This window comes from Rattus norvegicus, chromosome 13, assembly GCF_036323735.1.
Source record: "Rattus norvegicus strain BN/NHsdMcwi chromosome 13, GRCr8, whole genome shotgun sequence".
Classification (NCBI taxonomy): domain Eukaryota; kingdom Metazoa; phylum Chordata; class Mammalia; order Rodentia; family Muridae; genus Rattus; species Rattus norvegicus.
The window spans coordinates 90,563,668-90,576,045 of NC_086031.1; the positions used below are offsets into that span (position 1 = coordinate 90,563,668).

At 41.8% G+C, this 12,378-nt stretch overlaps 1 protein-coding gene across 4 annotated transcripts in view; it reads right to left on the reverse strand.

Moving 5' to 3' along the window:
• Positions 1-12,378, reverse strand: part of Pld5 (phospholipase D family, member 5) — a 338,384-nt gene that overhangs the window by 136,979 nt on the left and 189,027 nt on the right. The gene's annotated exons all lie outside the window — the stretch shown is intronic.

Consider the following 12,378-nt stretch of genomic DNA (forward strand, 5'->3'; position numbering starts at 1 on the left):
GGAATTCAATAACTGTAGTTATTACGGCTTAACACTCCTCTTGGTGCCTCCCAGCTCAAGGAGAAAAGCAACACGGAGAAGAAAATTATAAAACTCAGAACTGCATTAAAGTCAGAGATAAAGAATATGTAAAATAGGCAGTAATGGTGCCCACCTCTGATCCCAGCACTTGGGAGACAGAGGCAGATGGATCTCTGTGAGTTTGAGGCCAGCCTGCTCTACAGAACAAGTTCCAAAATAGCCAAGGCTACACAGATAAAAATTGTGTAAAACCTCCCACCAGAAAAATATGTAAAATGATGGTAATAATCATAGCATAGATAAATCAGCAGCATCCTATTGATCTTTCTGCTCATATATTTCTAATATAATAGAAACATGTCTGTCATGGGCACTGCATTTCAGACTGTTTCCCACTACTGATTTAGGTGACACATAGATTCTTTGTTTTTTATTTTTGAGATTGCATTTTAACTACTATATTTCTCCCTCCCCTTTTCTTTCTTCAAGCCCTCCTATATACCTCCCCATTTTTCTTCAAATTCATCACCTTCCCCACTTTTCATTGATTGTGATTGCAGACACATGGAGTCTTAACAAAAGGATGAAAATTTTGTTTCCAGTTTGCTAAATGCACATTCTTCTGTAAATGGACAATGAATTCTGTGTTACAATGCTTCCATCACGATGATTTGACTTATTCACAGTTGAATGCCCGGAGAGAGGTACAGAGTTCAGGGCTGGAATGGAGCTCAGTGGTAGATCATATACTTATCATGCATGAGGTCATGGGGTTTGATTGATAGCACTACGTACACACACACACACACCCCTTTACAATCAAAACTCAGTAAATGGTTATCAATGAGTTTCAGCTTTCACCACACAATATAGCATTTCCTAATAAAATCATTAACTGGTATTCTTTTTGAAACTCCATTTAGCATGAATCAAAAATGAAAATATTACAAAAAAATCATGAGGGATAAATTTGGTGTATCAGAGCTAGACTAAGATTTGGATTCATGGCCCAAGATATTCTCCGTGCTGGAGAGCTATCACTCTATGTCCACCCAAGAGCTCACTAATGTTTGTTGATTTCCTAGTAGGAAAGGACAATCGAGTCACAACATGTAACACAGAAGTGACTGTTAACATCTTCCTTGTCCCTCAGTGACTTACAACCGATAGAGAGCTTGTTCCAAACACACTGACTTGTCGGAAACGCATTGCAGTGAGATAAGATGTGGGGGAAAAGTGATTAGAACATGGGCAAAGAGGAAAACTATAATTCTGGGCAGGACACCTGAAATTGGAGGAGACAGGATCTGATGTGACTCTGAGGCCTGGGAGCTTTAGGATTAAGCTAGAAGATGAAGGGGCTGGGGGTTGAAGGAAATGTTTATATCTGGACATTTTTTAGTTGGTGAGTCAAGAAGCAAGGGAGGTAGAAGAGTCAGGTGAGGTGGAGGAGACTGGAAACATCCATTGAGCCAATCCCATGGAGACCGTGGACAGAGGAGACATTTGGACATGGTTTTGATGCATTTGGCAGCCACTGGATGTGTTCCCAAGGGCTAGCTCTAGCAGTACACCTGCATGTGACTTGAAGGGAGACATGGGGATTAGTTGTTGACTAGAAAAGGGTAGGGGAGGTTGGGATACCTCTGGCATGGAAAACAGTAAGTTTGAATTAGAACATGGGATGAAAAGCATGCAGCAGGCATTTTAGATGCCGTGTCTCAAAGATGTTGTGCTATATGAGTACAAGAACATGTAAATGAGAACCAGACCATCCCATGGATTCTGATTTTCCTTCGCAGACAGCATGATGACTCTGAGCTGGCTCTAGAGTCACCATCAATGGTTTCCTTACAGATCCCTGTGCTCTTTTTCAAATCATTTTTCTTTCATAGTTGAACTAAGAAAGAAATTCAAGGATGTTGCCCAATTTGAACTTGCTTCTGACAGTTCCCACTGGCCTTAGACTGCTTCCACCCCCCACGCACACTGAGGACATTTCCACTCTGCCTGCCTCCCTGCAGCTCCGTGGGACTCAAATGCCTTGTCTGAGGCTTCAACCACAGTAGCATCTTCTTTGCTGCTTTTCTTTCCAGAGTCTGATGCAGCAAATGCACCCCCATGTCCCAATTCCTATACCAGTCATGCATGATCTCTAATTTCCAATTTAAATATTTCTCTGTAGGCTCCTCTATGATCATGACATAGGTGACATTTCCTTATTTTCAGTGTCCAAGGTAACATGTTATTCCCCTGTCATTCTATACATCACTCTCAAAATTTCCATTTCCAAGATTGTTTTCCTAGATGGTGTGGTGTGATGTGTATGTGTATGTGTATGTGTGTGTGTGTGTGTGTGTGTGTGTATCAGTGTGTCTGTGTGTGTGTCTATGTATGTGTGTGCTTGTGCACATCTGTGTTTGTATGTTATTTGTGTGCATCCCTGTGTATCTGTGTGTGTGGGATTGTAGTACATTATTGTATGTCTGTGTGTTGTATGTGCGCTATGCATTTGTGCTTGTATATGTTATATATGCACATCTGTGTCTCTCTGTGTGTATGTATGCATTTGTGCCTGTGTATCTGTGTGTGGTGTGTGTGTATGTGTGCATGTGTATGCATGTATGTGTGTACCTGTATGTGTATGTGCATCTGTGTATGTGCATCTGGGTATGCATGCTGTATTGTGTGGTATATATGTGCATTTGTGTCTGTGTGTATGTATGTGTGTGCACATCTGTGTCTATGTGTGCATCTATGTTTGTGTGTTCTCTCTCTCTGTGTGTGTGTGTGTGTGTGTGTGTGTGTGTGAGGGAGAGAGAGAGAGAGAGAGAGAGAGAGAGAGAGAGAGAGAGATAGATTATGTGTCCATGCTTTTATGTATATACAAAACAAAGAACATGTTTATTTGATTCAGGTTTACATCCCCGGTACCTAATACACTGTGCAGGAGGTACCCAAAGAAACTGTAAACCATCTTTTATTAAAATCTGAACAACTGGATAAACAGGAATTGGGTCAGGTAAAGATAATAAGAAACTTGAAAAGAAAGGTAAAATGAAACTTGACACGGTTATAAAGGTAGAAAAGACAAAAAGAAAACCACCTTAAAGTCTGATGTAAAAGAAATGCTTGTGTTTGGGAAGTCAAGGTGAGATAGGGTTAAAAGTTGTCAACTCCAAAACACACAGAGGTGGTAAACAGTGACTGAAGGCAGATATTTTAATTCCATCCACATGTGAAGTCCAGTTATCTGTTAGAATCTAGACAGAGTGGGAATAAATGATTCAAGGTCATCAGCAGTTTTGGGCTCCTGACAAACAATTCACACTTTAAAAAGCCATGCAACAAGCAGTAAAGTATCCCCCCATCAATCTGAAAACACAATTGAGGGTTATAGAACGATGATATAATTGTAGATAGATTTATGCCAAGCCATTCTTTCTAGGGTGCCATGTGGTCTCTGCTGGGCATAGAAATAAGTCAGGGTCCCTCATTTTATTTGGAAATCCTGGTGCTCTTTTCATTAAATCTATGTAGAATTCATGGATGATTTATAAACTTGTATTTAGAATTTTTTATTTTCCTTAATCTCTAATTAAAATTCAGCATTCCAAACATTTATGAACACAGGGAAAAAACAGAGAAATTTTAGCAGAATCTTTTATTTAAGCAGCATTAAGAATTTTCATATCATTGGTCCCTGCGTTGGGAAGCAAAATCAAGTGTATCTCTGAGTTCAAGGTAGATCAAGGTTCTGTCTAAATTTTTTTATTTTATTTTGCTTTATTTATTTTTGATATCCAGGTTATTTCTATTTCCCGCAAAAGAGAGGGAAGAAATATTGTCAGAGCTGGAGGGAATACATTCCTGTAGTGAGACAGCATTGCTGGGCATGACAGTTCCATACATGAACTCACAGAGACTGTGACTGCATTTACAAGACCTGCCCAAGACCAAGTCAGCCAGAATTCCAGCATAGATGACGGAGGGCTCTGGAACCCCTCCCTAGCTGAGTGCTATAGGCAGTTGATGACTGATGAGAGGCTGAGAGGCACTTTTCTTCAGGAATGCAGTCTCTGAGACACATGAGACCCACAATCTAGAAAATGATCCTAAACTGTTGTACATATAGGAAGCACTAAATGGATTTGGTGGGTACCAAATATGAGAGGTGGAAAGAAAGGGGAAATGAAGTTGAGAGGGAGAGAGAGGGGAGATAAAGCAGAGAGGAAGAGAAAAAGTTGAATTTGAGAGAAAAAAAGGGGAGTAGGGGAGAATTTGGAGAGGAAGGAAAAGGAATTGAGCGAGAGTGGATTGGATCCAAGCATACTATATGCATCCATAAATATTAAATAATTTAAAAGTAATTTTCATTTTTTTCGAGAACAAAATGATATCATGTACGCCACTTTTCACAGTGCAAGAGTAAGGAGTATGTATGGTGAGTGGCCCATCATATTTTATGAGAAAGCACAGGTTTCTAAGGTGCTCTGCTGTATTTTTCACAAACCCTACATGTTGAAAATCTCCAGCCTTCTCAAAAATCAGTGTTGGTTCCAATTGTGAAGCCAGGAGAAGTTGCCAAGTCTATACCTTTAAAATTTGGGGGCTTATTTGTCATAATCAATGGAGAGAAAATAGATAATCAAAATTCACAAAACAGTAGATGTGGTGGTTTGAATATACTTGACCCATGGGAAGTGGCAGTATTAGGAGGTATAGCCTTGTTAGAATAGGTGCAGCCTTGTTGGAAGAAGTGATCACTGTGTAGGCAGGCTTCGGAAAAGAGTCTCCTCATGGTTGTCTTCGGATCAAGATGTAGAAGTCTTGGCTCCTCTAACACAGTGTCTGCCTGCAGGGTGCCATGCTTCCCACCATTACAATAATGGACTAAACCTCTGAAACTGTAAGCCAGTCCCAATTAAATAGTTTCCTTATAAGAGTTGCCTTACTCATGGTGTCTCTTCACAGCCATGAAAACTGTAAGACAATAGACCACTATGCTTCATAATCTTCCCAAAGGCAGTTTGGTGTGAATTCTTACTAAGAATTAGTGTCTTAACAACGTGGCAACTTTTCATTACTGTCAAGATGATACAGATATTGAACCTATAATTTACCATGTGAAAAGGGGGGCTACATTAGAATCTCCCATATAAGGAAAGAAAACAAAAAAGACAACTGGTACCAACCCAGACCTGAAGATGCAATCACTTGTTACTGAATTGTTTTCTCTTTTAATTGGAAATTTTATTTACATTTCAAATGTTATCCCCTTTTCTGGTTTCTTCTCCATAGACCCCCTATACCATCCCCTCCCCCTGCTTCTATGAGGGTGCTCCCCCACCCACCCAACCCTTTCTGCCTCCCCACCCTGACATTCCCCTATACTGGGGCATTGAGCCTTGGCAGGACCAAGGGCTTCTCTTCCCACTGATGCCCAACAAAGCCATCCTCTGCTACATATGCAGCTGGAGTCATGGGTCTGTCCGTGTGTGCTCTTTGGATGGTGGGTCCCTGGGAGCTCTGGTTGGTGTGACTGAAGTGTTACTGGTGAAGTTTAATTTTTTGAAAACATTGACCCTAACACAATCCAGATAAATTACATTTGAAAAACATTTAATAGTTTGTGTTACCATCTCTAGTGCAATTATAAGGACGTTACATTCCAACAATTAAAGATGGACCCTCACATGTTAGACTCTCCCAGGACTGCACCTGTAGTGGACCCTGACTGGGAGCTTTGGCCAACTAAGCTTCTTTAAGATGACAGATCACAGCTCTAAAGAATAATGAAAGTGTGTGGCGCAGATGGCCACTCCTATTTCATACGTCAAGGTAGCTCCTGCACAAATCTCAACGTGGTGCGTGCGAGTCTTTAAAGCAGAAAGAAGAATGTAGAGGAGGAAGACAAGAGGGGAGGAGGACAGGTACTGATGGGATGGACACAGAGGCACAGAGACTCACAGGAGGTGAGCAAGGACAAAAGTCACTATATGCAAGAAATGTCATAATGAAACCTAATGTTCTCTAGAGTTAGTATATACTAACAAAGGAAATGAAAAAAATGAAACATCGAAAGACCACCACTTATCAAGGGAAATAATTTCCTTGCTTCAATAATGTGTGTTTATATGTGAGATGTGTGTGTGTACACTTGTGCATGAACATGAATATATGTGTGTGCATGTAAATGTCTATGTATGTGTGTGTGGAGGAGGGGTTAGAGGAGAACTTGGAGGGGTCAGCTGTCCCTTCTACCATGTGGGTTCCAGGGATTCAAGTCAGGTCTTTAGGCTTTGCAAAAGTGCCTGTATCTGAGCCATCTCACCAGCTCCAAGAGGAATAATTTCTTACCCTCAAATACTATATAAGTGCAAATATTGTAGGGCTACAGACACCAATACACATGACTTAGCTTGTGTTTTGAATAACAGTTCTATTGAGCTTCATGTTACCTATGTTTTCAAACTGAGAGTTTCCAAATTGAAATGTGATGCTGAATTTTGACTGTGGAATTGGTCCCTACAAGGAGTCAAAAATAGACATTGTAGACCTAGCTAGATTGGAGATTCTGACAGAATAAATGGACTGTGAGGTATCAAACACTACACATCTATTTCTTTCTTATGGATTCTGATTCTACAGTTTGCTTGTTGTTTAGATAGTCAGCCATGCTGTCATAAACCTGTGGTCACAGGCCACATTCTAAAGCTGGGTACATGATTTGGCTTTATACTCTGCCTCATCCAAGAATTGCTCTTAGATGCAGAATTACAGCAGGTTTTTTGGCTCCAAGTTTTGAATGGAGTATTTCTATAGAGAAGCAGCTTACTGAGCAGTTCCACTTGAAGTACTCAGCAAAGAGACTAGACTTGTTTACAGATCCCAGCTTCAAGAAATGAGCCAGCAGGGTATGGTAACACACTGAGAGTACCTGTAAGCCAAAGCAGAGGCAGAGGCAGAGAGGGCAGAGGCAGAGGCAGAGGCAGAGGCAGAGGCAGAGGCAGAGGCAGAGGCAGAGGCAGAGGCAGAGGCAGAGGCAGAGGCAGAGGCAGAGGCAGAGGCAGAGGCAGAGGCAGAGGCAGAGAGGGCAGAGGTAGAGGCAGGGGCAGGGACAGGGGCAGGGGCAGGGGCAGGGGCAGGGGCAGGGGCAGGGGCAGGGGCAGAGGCAGAGGCAGAGGCAGAGAGGGCAGAGGCAGAGGCAGAGAGGGCAGAGGCAGTGGCAAAGGCAGAGGCAGAGGCAGACAGATTGCAAGACAGCAAGACCTTGTCTGAAAGCAAAGTAAAATAAAAACAAACAGCCAGCCGACTAGACACACACACACACACACACACACACACACACACACACACACACACAGAGACACACACACACAGACACACACACACAGACACACACACACACAGACACACACACACAGACACACACACAGACACACACACAGACACACACACAGACACACACACAGACACACACACACAGACACACATTGTTTAGCACATTGATGTACACAGAATAACTTTGAGCCCATCTGCAGTTGTAACCACTCAAGATTCTTCACATTTTTGAAACTGTATCTATGACCTTGTATGTTCTAGAACTTACATCTTGGTAATACACTCAGTGAAGAGAGATACAGGAGTCTTTTCAGTCTCTTCATTGAAAGAAAAATTTTAGTGGAGGGCTGTGTCTGTCATGTAGATGAATAGAGATGTTTTAAGTTTTAAAAATAAGCTGGGCATGATGGTGCTGCTCACAATCCCAGTACTCACAAGGCTGAGGCAGGAGGATTGGGAGATTGAAGTCAGCCTGTGCTGTAGAGTGAGACTCCTGTCTTCAAAAAGAAGAAGAAGAAAAGAAAAGAAAGAAAAAAAAATAAAAGCAAACACTTAATACAGTGACAGCCCTGGCCAATAGCTCCCAAGATGACATCACTGGTTTGGACCTGTGGGAATGATCCCACTATGCTGTCCCTGGCATGGGAAGGGTAAAGAAGGTCTCCTTAGATGGATGAGCCTTTTGATCATAGATCACCGATGACCTTCGATCCCCTTTCTTCATTTCACATAGCTTTATTTTCTTCATGTCTGACTTCTTGGCAATGGAAGAGATTTTTCAAGAGAACTGGGTCAAAGCCAAATACAGTAAATACCTAATTGGTTTGGTTAGTAGAGAAACAAAAGAGAAAGTACTGTAGAGAACGGAACAGAAGGAATGTGCATTGCCCTGAAAGCTGGGGAAACCAGCTTTATTTTTACTTTTAATAACTATCAAATTATGAATGTAGAGTAAAAATACAATTGGAGATAGCACTCAAAGTATGTGTGCATGGGGGAGGGGGCGTTGTTCAGGTTCACTTCGGTAAGGGACTCCAGGAGAAGATTCCAGAAGCAGTGACTGGTCTTCTTTGGTCTTTTCCCTTTACCTGAGGGTCTTTGCTGCCCGCTCTGTTAGCTTAGTATTTCCTGCAAGGAAAGGTGTCTAAGAATCAGTGTTGAAATGATTTGACTTATTGCTGTGACCTGTTATTTTATTTCCTTTTACAACCAACAGCTGGTTACTCTCCAGGGGCCCTCCCTAATTAGTCTATGCTCAGAACTCATTTACATGTCATTACCGCCCCAGCTATGGTCTCCAGAAAGGAAAGAAAGAAAGAGGTAGGCAGAGCTCATTAAAATGCATCTTTGGGCAAATCCTTATGAGGGCTGCTCTGTCTCCAGGAGAACTTACCCTAAGGCCACAGCACCTTCTGACACCAAATAATAGGGAAGAAAGGGGAGGAGGGCAGAAGGCAGCAAAAGGCTTTAAAATAAACTGGGGATGCTGTGGACCCTGGGAGCTGAGGGAATGAGAAGGAATAGATGTAAGAAAAACCTCTTACCTTGTTAATAAATTTAAAATAGAATTCTCTTATTAATAGTATGTGTTTATTCTCTAAACTTACTGCGATTGAACAATGTTTTAAATCTAAGAACTAAGATCATACAATCTCGTGTGTGTGTGTGTGTGTGTGTGTGTGTGTGTGTGCGCGCGCGCGCACTCGTGCGCGTGCACGTGTGCTTCCCTGTACTAAGCTGATAAAAGGTAAAATCTTTTTAGATTATAGATGTACTTGTATTTGTCAGAGTTCTCTGAACTTACCTATCTATCTATCTATCTATCTACCTACCTACTTACCTACCTACCTACCTACCTACCTACCTACCTACCTACCTACCTACCTACCTACCTATGACTATGCTAGGTTTCACAGGTGTTCTAAGTGTTAGTCTGAGCTTTGTTGTTTTCTTGAGAGTAGAACTCACTGTGGTGACCAAGCTGGATTTGAACATCCATTCTCTTGAATCAACCTCCCAAGAGTCGAGATTGTAGGTATGAGACTCCATGCTCTGTTCTGAAAGTCAATTTTTCTAAATCGACTAAACAATTTTTCTTAACATTAATATGGCTTTGTTGTCTTAACACTCAAATTTCCTTGACCCAGTCACGTCTTTGTCCTGGTTTCTTAATTTGTTTTGTTGTTGCTACACTCTGTGGACTTGCTTCCTATGCCTTTTCTCTCTGTTGGCCCTGGAGAATCCACCTTTTACAAGTAGAGCCCAGGGCACTGATATTTCATTAGCTCCCGGGCCACTTCCTTTACTGAATAGCATTGGATTTAGATTTCTTTGATCCTCACCTCATGATTAGATTGAGGCTAAATATTTTTGGCAGGAAAATGGTGTGGGTGATGTGACGTTCTCAGAGTATCTTGTCAGGTTTCTCCCACTAGTAGTGACATTAAATTTATTCACATAGATCAGGAGGTTTGTCCTATTTCTCCAACTAACCAGGGCCCTTCTCCCCTCTATTATTGGTCACTTGTGCTCAGCTGGCTGAGGTGGCAGAAGTAAATTCCTCTTTAATTTTTCATTTGGTGATTTAACTTACTTCTGTCTGTGATTCTTGACTGACCAGGTTTACCGGACTGACAGTTTTGAAATTATTATTATCACTTGTATATTTGTTACTTGACAATGCACTGTAAAAATCATCCTTTCATACTTAAAAACTATTTTGTTAGTAATAGACTTGACTCCCGTGTTAATTTTAGAAGGTATTATCGTCTATTATTTGGCTCGCTACAATGTTAAACTTGTTCATATTGCTGTTAGTGGAAGCCCTGGAAGTTGTATTTATCTACGCCTTTCATTTTGTTTCTTGTTTCTTTGTTTCTCTTTGAAATGAAGCCTCACTATGTAGCTCAGGCTTGAGGTCATAATCACTCTGCTTAGTTCCCTAAATCCTCAGTGTAAGGCTTACAGATGTGAGCCAGTAAATGTGACTTCATTTGATTTTTATTATTTTGAACTAGGTGTCGCTGTGTGTGTGCATGTGGGTGCTGTACACTCTAGTGAGGCCAGAGGCATTGGATCCCCAGGAGCTGGAGAGATAGGAGGTTGTGAGCCACTTGACTTGGTGCTGGGAACTGAACCCAGGTAGGTCCTGTGCAAGAGTAGGAAGTGCTCCCAACAGTGAACCCCCCTCTCCAGCCTGTGGCTTCAGTGTTTGATGCTTGCTTTTTCCTCACAGGGGTTTTACTTTTATTAACTTTTAAACCAATTTCTGTTGCTTGCTTACAGTTTCCTTTGTGGGTTTTTCAATTGTTTTGACACAGAATCTCACTAAGCAACCCAGGCTGGCCTCCAACTCCACTCATCCTGCCTCAGCCTCTGCAGTGTCAGGTTACTAGTCATAGCTTAAACTGACTTTGAAAGAGAGCAGCTGCAGAGAACTCATGTTGAGTTTGAGTTGACCATTGCCAATCCTTCCTTCTGCATAGAAGACCTGGGCAGATGAAAACCTGAAATTGTTTTAAATGAAGACCAACTATGGGCGAGGGGCGCATTCTGTTGCTCTAGAGAAAGGAACTGTGCCCATCTAGTGTTATAATTATAGATACTATTCTCTGCAGATTATTGATGAATGTACTTGTATTTGCCAGGGTTCCCTAAATATCTATCTATCTATCTATCTATCTATCTATCTATTTATCTATCTATCTATCTATCATGTATCATCTATCATCTATCTGTCTATCCCTATCTAGAGAGAGAGAGAGAGAGTGAAGAACAGAGAGACACAGAAACAGAGTAGCCAAGTAGCCTTTCCACTCCAGATTTTGGAGCACCTACTTGGCAGGTGGTTAGCAACCTATTTCTAGGTAGCTATTGGGTGGAGGCTAGAGGAATTGCCAACACTATCTAGAGAAAGGGGATTTATTAAATGGCTTGAGGGCTGTGGCCCAGCTAGTCAGTCCAATGATGGCTGTCTACCAATGGAACATCCAAGAATCCAGTGGTTGTTCAGTCCATGAGGCTGATCTTCAGTGTAAGCCAGAATCCTGAATAAATAGGCTCTACTGCTAGAAAAAGAATGGACTTGCTAGGGAGAGTGAAAGTAAGAAGGTAAAGAGAGAACAAGCTTCCTTCTGCCATGTCCTTTGTTTATATAGGCTGCCAGCAGAAAGTGTGGTCTGGATTAAAAGTATGTCTTCCCATTTCAAATGATTTAATTAAGAAAAAAAATCTCTCACAGCTGTGTCTAGTAATTAGGGTTTTAGTTAATTCCAGATGTCATTAAGCTGACAATAGGAATAAACATCACAGCACTTTTGAGGCCATTGGATCTTCACATTGGATATAAAGAGGTAATGGACACTATGGCCAGATGTCATCTAGCTATGGAGACTGCTACAGATCCAGCCCCTCCCTCAACATTGTCTGAGTTTCTGTCTATTGGATGTACCATGGCTGGTGCTAAGTCTTCGCCCAAGGCGTCTGCTCTAGGTAGAGTCAATGGTGAGTGAGCAAAGCAGATTGATGCTGGAGAGAAGAGGCTTCTGCTTCCATGGAGCAGTAGCTTGGACTAAAATTCTGATTTCATGTGGAGACGAAGGGCAGGAAGATGGGAATGAGTGGCTTTCTCCCTGAGACCTCTTTGTTCTATGTATTACCTTGTCAATCTACAGCCGCCAGGAAATCTACAAGGCTGGAAAGATATATATTTTTCTTAGTTTAGTATTTCCACACATCAGAGCAAATAGGAAATGAAGACTAACAGAAATGTAGGGAGGGCAAGGAGCTTGACAAGAGGCCAGTTAGATGGCCCTGTAAGGCAGGATGGAGCTCAGTGGTACAGTCCATGTTTAAGACGTGGAGTGCTAGTTCCAATTCCTAGCATAAGAGGAAGAGGAGGGGGAAGAGAAAAAGGAGGAAGAGGAAGATGAGGGGTAGGATCAGGATGGAAGATGAGGAGGACAAGGAGGAGGAAGAGGAGCCACCCAGGGGTAGGATGGAAAGTTAGAGGCT